Below are 12,526 nucleotides of genomic sequence, written 5' to 3' on the forward strand. Positions count from 1 at the left end.
TTGATCCGAAAAAATAGCTGTTTTTTGCAAAAGTGAGCGGTATATGGGACATGAGCGGAGACTGGTGCACTGATGGTACTGAAGTAGCGCCGATTGCCGACGAGGGGGTCGTCGTCGATGAATACAGCACGTGGGTTCACGTGGTGGATATTGGCAGATTTGGCAGATTTGGCCAACGCTCTGTCAGAGAACAGGTTCACGGTGTCTCCCTTCCGGATTCTTCCCCAAACCGGGAATCTTGACACTGAAGCGTGGGGTCTAGAAAGTGCAATCAAATCTCATGGGTGCGGTGTGCCGAGAAACGCCATGTATGCGGTACAAACTTCCACACGAAAACCGATCCTGCACAAAAAGCCGTCGAACGGCTTTCTACACACTTTGCACACACAAAAAGTTGACAGCACGTAACTTATGACCTATCGTTTGTACTCTACAGGCACGAAAATCACACCGCGACACTAAGTACACTTAAGTACTAATTACTCGCACTCCCGCCGCTTCTACGGTTCAAGTCAAAGTGGACGAGTGGAAGTTCCAGATACCCTCAGATAGGCGTGATTTTAACGGTCATAGTGGCCGGAAGTACGTCAAAATACCGAAGTAATTCAACGACCTTTCAAACGACAATTCTCATCATATTTCTCTGAAGAACATTCAATGCTACATCTCTTTCCTTGTCATGCAATTTCAGTATACATTCTATCTTGCTCCAATCTATTTTCGGTTACTCTTTTATAAGAGAGAACGGTTCGGATTCGAACCTCGGACTTTAACGACAGATAGCGCATTCGGGTCGCATGAAATGAATTAGCTGAACGTAATTGGGTAGTCATTGATATTTGTATGTTAAGTGTACTACCCATAATCGCATATCAGTCCCATCTTTGCTTGATTTCCTATCCATATGGGACTGATATGCGATTATCGGCAGTGTAGTTCTACATGAGTGGACATTCCTTGGCGGGGAACAAATATACAAATTTAATTGTAAAATCGCAACTTCATGCAGTATGACTAAATAAGTAAATTGTATAAATATGAATTCTGTACAAATAAATAACTAACTAAATAAATGGAAAGCGTACACACTCAACAATAAATTCAAGCAGCAGGTCAGCCTTATGCAACTGCTTTTACCCTGCTCAAGTGTATGTTAGCAAGATTAGTGAATATTAGAAATTTTAAAAGATGTTTCGTAAGCTTCAGGAAAGTTTCGAAAACTTTAGTAAAGAGTCCGGGAGCTTCATAAAAGATCAAAGAATTTCAAAGCTGATCAATTAACTTCAAGAAATAGTTGGGAACTTTTAACAAAAGTATAGAGAACTTTAGGAAAGTTTAGAAAGCCTTGGGGCAATTCCAATTATCTTCAGGAAAGCATTGAAAACGTCAGGGAAAATGTCTAGACTTTCGGGAAAGTTGAAAGACGACTTCCACCTAATTCATGTTGCTCGTGTCGGTGTTCATTCAATCAAAACTCAACCGAATGCGAAGTGGTTGAAAGAGCTCGCACTCTTTAGTGCGAGTTTGTTCCATCAGGTTGAACTCGGTAGAGATGATGACATAAGACTACGTGGGTTTTAGAGAAGAACAAGAATTACCGGATCTACATATCATTGGTATTTTTAATAGTAATTTCACTCTTAAAAATATAGACAGTTTAAAATCAGACCAAATGGGTGTTCATTGAGACAAGCAAGTCGAACAAGGTCGTATTCGTTCGAGGTAGGTTTGAAACTTATTTTTGTCAGAAAAGCACAAGTTCGAGTAAATGCGAGTTGTGTCATTATACAGGCCTATTGTTTACACCACGGCTTGGAATAGGGTTTGAGGAAGGACGAAGCCGTTCTCAATGTTATCGAACTACTGTGATATCTCAAAATCTTCGTCCCCACTCCACAACCATTGGAAATTCATCATTACAGGAGCCCCTACCATTCATTACCTTCTGCAGACATAATGCATTCTCTACAGTCTACACCATTACAGAGAACTTAAAAAACTTAACTCACATTGAAATTCGATCACACGACACTTTCTCAAAAATGATATAAAGATGCAAAACCGTGCAAACCTCGTCGCAAAGCAACCCAAGCTGGTGTCCGGATGGCACGGGAAGGCAGAGGACAAATTCAATAGAATAAATAAAATTTCCATGAAAAAGTTTGACAAATAAAATCAGCAAAATACATATCCCTCTCCTTAAGGGCAAGTGGGTAAGGTGGAGGGCAGAAGACGATAGGTGGTGCGATAGATGAAGGAGCAGGGTGCGGGCAACAATGGTTTCGGAGAAACTTTTTTTCACCCCTCGAGGGAACCGCTCACTCGATTCGTTCGGAAACGAGTTGAAGAAATCCGGGTGCAAACGAGGCAAGACGAGCGAAATGGCACAGAGAAATGTAAATTATTTCCACCAGCTCGCTGCTGTACGATTTCGAAACGGTCGTCGTCGTCGCCGTCGTTGTTCTCACTGATTGCCGCTTCGATGAAATGGCATTCAGTTTGCTCGTGAATTTAACTGAACGAACGATGAAGACGGCGACGGTGACGTGAAAGTGGAAAATGAATATAGTATTTGTCAACGCTAAAAGGTTTGAAGTTATGCTCTGATCATGGAGCGTAATTTCAATAATTGTCGGAAAATTTTGAATCGCAGTAAAAATTCCCCCCCCCCCCCCTTCTGTAAGTAGTGCTCTATTCAAAGTTGGAATTTTCAGTTCGGTAAACTGCTGCTGTGCGAAACTTTGTTATAGCTACAAGCATTTCAAGCGCTGCAAAAGCAAACATCGAGGAAAAAACTGAGCATCGACAAACGCGGAACATGTTCTCCGAAATATTGTGCGAAAAACTCCTACTGCGGAAAGTTTTTCATACAGGGTGAGCAGAAAGTATCCGCCTTCATTGTAATAGTCGTAATTTTATTAACGTTATTACTATTGCATTCAGTTACAATATATTTTGGGAAAAGTGGATGCACTAACGTATTTCGTAAAATTTACAAGGATGTCTCGAAATGTCCAAATTGGGCGATGCACGTTTGTTCCTCTACCGATACAGAATCGCTGGCCGTGGGCAGACTGGTTTTCAAACGATCCAAGTTGTTGGCGACAAATTTTGAAGCCGAAGGGTTCGTATTGGCATTTACAACATCCTAGCGATACACACCGGACGATTTGTTTGGTTATAACGCTCGATTACTGCACAGGGTGGTTGTACACTGAGAAAAAAGATGCGGATAATTGTTCTCCACCCTGTAGTTCCGTGATTACCCTCCGGGCAAATCCACTTGATCTTCGAAATCACTCGGATATAAATAATTCGTTCAGCAATACTTAGGCAATGGGCTCCCGGCACGGCATGCTGCATCGTCTTTCTTTACAGTCGCTGCTGCTCAGTTCTCGAGCAAGTTCTACTGCTGCATTTGAATTTGGCCGGAAGTTTTCCAACTAGCGGCAGTTTTCGCTTCTAGGATAATGAGATGGATGTCGTTTAAGTGAGACAGGGGAGGTCTGATTCGGATTCGGTTTTTGTTTTGGACTGATATTTACAAAAAAATTATACTAAAATAGTGCGGCATCAAGTGTGGGCTCCGTTCTATGTAGGCGGAGTGAAAAAGATGTGCACAGAGTGCACTGTGGAAAAAATATTTTGAAAAATTTCGCACTTAGCTTCGCAGTGGCAAATGTATGCAAGCAAGGTTCATTTCGCACATGGTGGGTTCAAACTCTGACAGGTAAGTGTAGTACCCAACATGGAAAGTGACCTTGCTGAGCGACAAACTGTCAACTCTAAGTTGTTGCAAATGCCGCTGAAAAATATATGCAGCTGTGTTCGATAAAATAGCAGCACATGCCGATTTTCATACAAAATGATCAACTTTAACATGATGTAACTTTGTTAGCTTATGATCAATTGAGCTGAAACATTCGCCAAAGAATTACAAATATGTTCAATTCTACGATTAAAAAATATTAAATTTTTGAAGCACCTGCCGGAAAGTGAGACACCAGGTAAAATTGTTCAAAATAATAGCATTACTAATAATTTTCATTTTAGCTTAATTTTGAGATTTTAAATTTTACATTTCTCAAAATTTTTACAATCCCCATCGAATTAACAAATATACATAATAGTAAAAAAAAAAATAAAATATTTGCAGCACGTACATTTTCAAATAAAAAAAAAACTGTTATTATTTTGAATAGTCTTATCTGGCGGCTTTCTGTTACAGAAAACAGAAAAATACTGCCGAATACCCAACAATATGGGTGTTTTTGGGATCGGGGTGACATGTAGGAACCGTAAATCTATGTCTGACGCCATTTTTAAATTCAACGGCTATACAAAAAGTCGATTTATTGCGATAAAAGTAAGATATTCAACTTTTCCCTAGTGACTATTCATATGGATAGTAATTTCAAAGCCGTACCGCCTGATATCATGCTAACTACGAATATCAGTGTAAGAAGAGAAATTCATTGCTAGACCAATATCTTACGTCAATTGACTTTGTTGACAGCACACAGCACTGCCTACACGTCATTAGCCAAATATTGGGTATGTACGAATCTATGACAAAAGGTCGAAGGAAAAAAGGTCGATGAACAAAAGGTCGAATGATAAAAGGTCGAATGGAAAAAGGGTCGAATGAAAAAATAAAGTCAAAGGGACAAAAGGTCGACTGGACAACAGGTCGAATTTAACTTACAGAGACAAAATGGCTACTAGACAAAAAGTCGAATTGAATTTAGAAAGACAAAAGGTCTAATCCACTAACCTCGAGAAGACCGCGAGTAATCGGTTCAAATCCTTTAATTTTAGATTTAAGACATTGTATGTATAAAGAAAATGATAACTTGGTTCTGTAAAGTTTATTCGATTGAGCCTGTACAAATAAAGTAATCAACAAAGAAAAAAGGTCTAATGGACAAAATGTTGAATTGAACTTAGAGGGACAAAAGGTCGAAGGGACAAAGGCTTGAAATGAACTTAGAGGGACAAAGGAACGAACGGACAATAGGTTGAATTGAACTTAGAGATACAAACGGCCGAATTGACGAATTGAATCTAGAAGGAAAAAAGGTCAACTGAACAAAAGATCGAATTTTACTTAAAGGGACAAAAGAGCGAATGGATAAAAGGTTGAATTGAACTTAGAAGAACAAAGGTCGAAAGGTCAAAGGGTCAAATTGAACTTGAGGGACAAAAGAGCGAATGGATTAAAGGTTGAATTGAACTTAGAGGAACAAATGTCGAATGTACAAAAAGTCAAATGGACAAAATGTCATAGTTAGCTTAGAAAGACAAAAGGTCGACTGGAGAAAAGGTTGAATTTAACTTTTTTTTTATTGATTTATTTGATAAGACTCAAACGAATTAACTTTACAGAGCCGAGGATTCTTGATCACTATATAATACATCTTAAAACTATAGTCAAAAGGTACAACACAATAAACACTTTGTCTTCTGCTATCCAAAAAGCCTCCTTCATCAGAACTGGAGCCGCTTCCAGTGGTTTCATAATATGGCAGTTACGCCAACGAGGGTCAGAGCGCTTCCATTGCAGCAATGGACGCAAAACGTGGTCAGCACTCACACACTCATCACTAAACGGTTGCTTTCTAAAGTCGACGATGCATCGACCGAAAGAACTGCGTATGAAGAACAACGAGGAGGACCACACAATGGTTGCTGCGAGAAAACAGACGATTGCGTGGCACACATCGAGAGTGGCCTGCTTTTGTCGACAGCCGAGTAGACACTGAGGAATTTAACTTAGAAGGACAAAAAGTCAAAGGGACAAATGGTCAAATTGAACTCAGAGGAACAAAAGAACGAATGGACGTAGGGTCGAATTGAATTTAGAGAGACAAAAGGTAGAATGAACGAAAAGTCAAAGTGGACAAAAGTTCAAGAGTTTAAATGAATTTAAAACAATACTCCCAAATTACTGCTCATTTTTTTAAAAGAAGGAATATATTTTACAGAAAGGCTGTTATTTGTCTCTTAAACTGCTATGACATGCACAGTCACTATTTGTTATTTTAATTTCCAAAGAACTGCTCATGATTTATTGATGGAAACATATTTGAGAGTTATCCACTTTGACCTTTTGTCCTTTATAATTTTTGTCATTTTCAACCTTTTGTCCATTGTAAAGTTCAATTTTACCTTTTGTCCATTTCTACCATTTGTCCATTCCGCAGTTTGTCCTTTTGACTTTTTGTCCATTCGACCATTTATCCTTCGTCCTTTTGTCCTACGACCTTATGACCTTCGACATTATGTCCTTTGACCTTCTGTCATACAGCCTGTACCATATGCGTGATAATGTTTGCACCATTGAGCAATGTCAAAATTTAAAAAAATCTAAAAAATTTCGTTTTCGAGATTTTTTTTTATTTATTCAAAGAGCGGATGCTTCTCAGAGTCTTCATCATCGATCGAGTTTCCACTTGCTGCAATTACGGCCTTCACACGCTTCCGGAATGCACTGCAGGTTCTAATAATGTAGTCTGGATCCATTTCTCTCCAGGTACGGGTCAATGTTTGTCTGAGGCTTGCTGTACTCGGGTGGCGTTTAGAACAGGCCTTGGTCTTCATGACGTGCTATATTGAGCAATCCACCGGATTAAGATCGGGGCTGGATGGCGGCCACACATCCTTCGCCCAGAACGGAAAATGTTCCTGCAACCATTTCTGAGTGCGGTTCGAGGTGTGGCATGGAGCCTCATCTTGTTGAAATACAACATTTGGCTTCGGACCGTACTGTTCTTTGATCCACGGAAGAATATACTTACTTAAAATCCCGATGTAGACCTCCGTGTTGACCTTGTCGCCTCAATTTGTTTTGCCATCGGAAGCCACCAATCCAAACACCATAACGCTAGCAGGATGCTTGGTCAGATACACGTTCTTGTGCTCGTTGGCCACGTATTTTACCGGAAGAGAACTAATATACCGGTCGTATTTGGAATTTGATACGGGATCGACGGTAAACATGCTCTCGTCGGTGAACAGGTTTACCGGATTTTTTCGCTTAAGGAAGTTCAAGATTTTCTTGCATCGTTCGACTCGTAGCTCCCGGATGCGGTTTGTAATCATATAAGTTTTTTTTCCGTGTCCTCGACTTCGCTCCGCAATCTAAAGTCACTGATTCCGTGTTCCTTTGCTATTTGCCTTATTGAACGCACTGGATTCACCCGAACCTTCCTTTTGATAGCAGCGATAACCCTCGGAACCCGAGCTGACCTCGGACGACCTGTGGCCACCTTCGCGGATAGTTGTCCATTCTTTTCTCGGTCTAAAACCCTTTTGACGGTCCACCGGGACACTCCCACGGCGATTGAAATGTCTTTAACTGACATTTGCGCGTGAGACAAATCACGAATACGCTGCCACTTCGTCATGGTGCAACTGTCAAACTAAGTAAATCATTTTCTTTTATACACAGCCTACTACGGTATGAGCTATAGGTTATGTGCATGCAAAGAAAATCAAAGCATTGTATGCACAGGTGAAACAGGAGCCTTATTTGTACGATGGTGCAAACATTATCACGCATACGGTATATTAGGCTGAGTCACCGTTATATGGAATAACATAAAATTCACCTCACCAAATGAATTAAATGCTAACAATAACTTGTACCAATGAAAGTCAGATTCCAAAATTAAATAATTTCAGAGTTTCTTATCTTATCGATTTGGTAAGTTAAGATGAATTATTAAAAAAAAAAAACAATTGCTCTGTCTCATATGCAGTGTTGGAGAGAGAGGAGACTTAATACACAACCCCCACCCGCCTTCATCACTCATTTCAATTGAAGTGAGGTTTCAAACTGGAATAACTTCGGAGTTTCTTATCGTATCGATTTGGTATGTTCAGATGAATTATTCAAAAACAATTGTTCAATCTCATAAGCGAATTTAGAGAGGGGGAGGGGGACTTGGTTTACACAGTTTTTGGATCAAAAATTGTTACAGGGTATATATTTAATATCCACTTTTTTTTTTTTAAATTAATTTATTTGATAAGGGTCAACCGAATTAACTTTACAGAGTCGATGATTCTTGTTCACTACACAATACATCTTAAAACTATAGTCAAAAGGTACAACACAATAAACTTTTTAACTTAATATCTTTTTATCAAATGTTAATGAGGTGATATTGTTTGAATTATTAGCAGATGGCAGATTTTAAATTTCAAGATAAAGCTTTAATTTGAAATATTGAACTGCCATTAGGGCCACCCATCCATATCGAAAACACAGACTACGTCAAAACCAAAAACAGAAGAAAAAGAAAATTGTCTCCACGAGTTTCGTCTCAGACACAGGTACAGTCGGATTTCGCTTGTTGGGCTATCTTTAAGGGCTTCCAATAGTTGGGCTGCAGCCCAACTAAATCAAAATCAAACGTTATTTCTGACAGTGCCGATTCCTTTTCGAAATTCCGACCGTCTTTATACGAAAACAACCAGTTGCTTCCTTAATGGTTGTCAACGATGTGGCTGAACGAGGGGTGAAGTTAATTTCTGACATTATCAAGAAATCATCCCGTGGCTCAGTTCAACAGCAATATTTGCTACAGTTGATTGAACAGCAACGAAAAGAGTAGAAATATTATCCTTACAATTCAATGACATTTCTGTGAATACACGGAGGCGAACCAGTGCTATCGAGCTGTTTTGCAGCTCAATATGGAAAAAGACTAGTAGGCAATGAACAAAAAGTTGAGATATCCCATAGTAATTTACATGTAAACTTCAAATGGTTTGTGTGAAGTCTGTTCCTAACCAAATGAGTTATAACTTTTAGAGGCTAACCGATTTGAAACCATTTAAGCACTGCACTATGGGAAGTTCCCATACAAATAGGTGGCCAAAAATATGTCGATCTTTAAAACTGTTTTTTTGTTACCCTTGATGTGTGCGATAGCATTTAATAACTCATAACTCTTCAGTGAAATGGTTAAAATTAGGTTTAGTAGGGTAAAGTACGTCTTCATCAGTATTTATGAAAATATTTTTTTTTTCCTTGGATTTGTTTTCCGTCGATCTTGTTTTCCGTGCTGAGCACCAATGCCACCGACGCCAAGGAGCAGCTCCCACACCTGGACCCAAGGGCGTAGCCAGGTTTCGAGCTAGGGAGGGGCGAAAAAAAAATTACCATGGAAAATTTGGCCACTCGGATCGAGCTTTGTTACAGAGCGAGTTTGTCATGGTAGTCGTAGCAACCGTTTTGTTTGTATCGTTGGTTGCTTTATGTGTTTGGATTCGCTGACCCTTACATAAAAAAAAAACGCTAGAGTACATAATCGACTTATTTGTAATCCATCCGGTGTTTGATGAATGAAAACATAAAATTTTTAATTGGTGCTTTCTCGAGATAGAGCAAGTAAGTGCAGATGCAACCTTTGCTGAAAGTTAGCTCTAGGATTGTACTTTATTCTCTTATGAACAGTTGAGCGAACCAAGGTGGACTTTTTTATTGCGACATGATTTAGTCTTGAAAAATCGTAATTTTTTGGTATTTTTTCATGTGACTATTCAAAAATTTGATCGATTTGTAATGTTGATAACGCCAATGGAAAGCTTAGATTTCAAGCTTTAAAATGGTATGTTTCAATATTTTTACATTACTGTATAGCATATGGGAAACATAAGATGAAAAATACGCTTGATTTCTATGATTTTCCACTTTTTTCAACTTTGGTAGCATGTATCTTCCGTTAGCCACAATATTATGTTGAAATATTTTCAGCTTGTCTTAACTAGAGTATGTACTCTCAATTGGCATATAAATATGTGAAATTAAAAATAGTAAATTTTTATATTAATGGCCACCCTTCTCCCCATAGTGCACTGTGGAGCGAAAAAGTCAAATTTTGCATCAGTCTAGTAGATACCCCAATCAAGAAGAAGGTTTCGTGATCGCCAATATTAACTGAATATTCATATGTAGTTGCTACGCACCCGATGGATGATGGAGCAGTTCCACGAGAGGCTGGTTGGACTTACCGAAGAGCTGATCGGACGAAGACCGGTAGTCATCGGAGGAGACTTCAATGCTTAGGCAGTGGAGTGGGGAAACAGATGTACCAACGCAAGAGGGCACATTCTGCTGGAAGCTCTGGCGAAGCTGGAAATAAGGCTGTTCAATTAAGGAACCACCACACTTTTCGCAGAGATGGCCGGGAATCCATTATCGACATCACTTTATGCGAACTGCAGTCCGTCGCTGGTGGAAAACATGAATTGAAGAGTGTGTGAAGGATATACCCATAGTGATCATCAGTGAAGACAACAAATCAAGAAGACTAGAGACTTTGTCAGAATCCAAGCGACAGATACAATGGCTCTGCGCTTGAGTGAAGATGGAAGCGACGCATAGAAAAATGAGCAAATAGACAAACCCTTCTTCTGAGGATGTTGCCAGTCTTCTTGATTTGTTATCTTCACCATCAGGCAATCCGATACGGCATCGGCCAACGTAATCCTGTGGCAGTACAGAGGACGAGAGCTTGCGACCTGAAGTGGAAGACGAGTTGACAGAATCGTTCGGGAGCCGAGGAAACTGGAGCTAAATAACAGACGGCCTCCAGCTTACTGCTGCAACGAGGCAATTAGCACCCTCCGCGCTAGTTGTCCCAGAGCCAGAAGACGTGTTCAGAGAGCAAGAAGGCAGAGAGGAACGTAGTGGAATGTTCCGAGCACATAAACGAGAGATAAAGCAGAGCAAGTCAAACTGTCAACTGGAGCCGGGTCGAGACGCTGCTGTCAACGACGCACACCGTGTCGTGATGACGAAGATCAGATGTCAAGTCATGCCCGCTGAAATGTGCTTAGAGAACCGTAAAGTCGTCGTAGAAGGACTTTTCTTGAAGCACGATCCAACGACCTGGCCACCTACATCGTACGGAGACGGAGAGGGAGTTAACTACGAAGTCACCAACGAGCAGTGCCTACTGGATACTCTCGGAAAACTCTTGGAGAGGGTCATCCTAAACAGGTTGACGAAATGCACGGAGCGTGAGCAAGGATTGTCGGAGAGGCAGTTCGGATTTCGAAAAGGAAGAGCAAAAGTGGATGCAATTCGGACAGTTGTCGAGAGAGGCCGGCACCGGTGGTGTAGTGGTAAGCGTGACTGTTTTCTCACCCCAATGGGTTCAATCCCAGCCGAGGTCGGTGGGATTTTTCTGAGGCATAAAATTCTCTGGTCACGTCTTCCTTCGGATGGGAAGTAAAGCCGTTGGTCCCGGCCCATGTGTGTTGAATGGGTGCGATATCCTACGCAGGTGTGGAAGCTGCCATCCTGCACATTCGATTGCTGTAAATGGATGGCAATCGATGTCTGTCGGTGATTGGCACTAGATTTGCAGAACAGAGACCGACGTTAAATAAAGGAAAGAAGTTGTCGAGAGAGCCAAGAAGGCGTCGAAACAGAAGTGGAGAGGAGATCGATATTACGCCGTGATAACGATCGACGTCAAGAATGGGTTCAACAGCTCCAGCTGGGAGGCCGAAGCTACTTCCAGAACCTGGTCTACGAGCCCTTTGGTATGGGACAGGGATCGATTACGATCACGGTGGGAATTCCACAAGGCTCCATCCTTGGTCCAACGCTCTGGAATGTGATTTAAAACGGCGGTCTTACGCTGAAGCTACCCAAACGAGTTGAGATCGTTGGCTTTGTGGACGACGTCGTCTTATGGTAACAGGCAAGACGCTGAAATAGATGGAAATGTTGGCGACCGAGGCGGTCGACATGATTGGAAGCCTAATGCATGGAGCGAATCTGCAGATAGCCCACAAAAAACGCGAGGGGGTATTGATCAGTAACTTTAAAGCGCTGTAGCGGTCAGAGATTACCGTTGGGGAGTACGCAATAAACTAGAAGTACGTGTTGAAATGCCTGGGAGTGATGGTCGACGACCTTTGGCTTCAATAGCAACGTAGAATACGCCTACGAGAAGGCAGCGAAGGCCTTCAACAACGTGGTAACCAGAATCATACCGAACATCTCGGGACCAAGCAGTAGGAAGAGACGGCTCCTGGCTAGTGTATTTACGTTGATACTGAGATATGGAGGTTCAGCCTTGGTTGCAGCGCTGAAAACCAATTGGAATTTAAGGAAACCGAACAGTACGTACCGGCTCAACAAACCGTACGCAAACTTTTCGAGACGTTTGGTGTACCCTTTGTTGTAAAAATAATAAAAAATATCAATAATTACATCAATAGTGGATAAATAATGGTTCAACTTGAATTCAAAATCATTTTCACGGTTAACATATTGAAAAAGAAAATTTCCCGTTTTTGTCAGCCTAAAATTCCAGATGGGGCTGACAAAAACAGGAAAGTACTGTATAACTGAGGGAGAGGAAGGGATACGGTAAGCGCACTGCCTATCCTCCAACTATAAGGCTGTTCATAAACTACATAGACAGTTTATGAGGGGGGGGGGGGTTGGGCAATCATCCACGGCCCATACAAATTTAAATTTATTTGTATGGACAATTGTCTA

The 12,526-nt window shown here is 40.9% G+C and overlaps 1 protein-coding gene across 1 annotated transcript in view; it reads right to left on the reverse strand.

The window, feature by feature from the left end:
* Positions 1–12,526, reverse strand: part of LOC135714948 (uncharacterized) — a 119,830-nt gene that overhangs the window by 27,050 nt on the left and 80,254 nt on the right. The window lies entirely within an intron of this gene.

The sequence above is a fragment of the Ochlerotatus camptorhynchus genome, unplaced genomic scaffold (genome assembly GCF_037179485.1).
Source record: "Ochlerotatus camptorhynchus isolate MF236.1 unplaced genomic scaffold, CSIRO-AGI_Acam_v1.1 ptg000767l, whole genome shotgun sequence".
In the NCBI taxonomy this organism is placed as follows: domain Eukaryota; kingdom Metazoa; phylum Arthropoda; class Insecta; order Diptera; family Culicidae; genus Ochlerotatus; species Ochlerotatus camptorhynchus.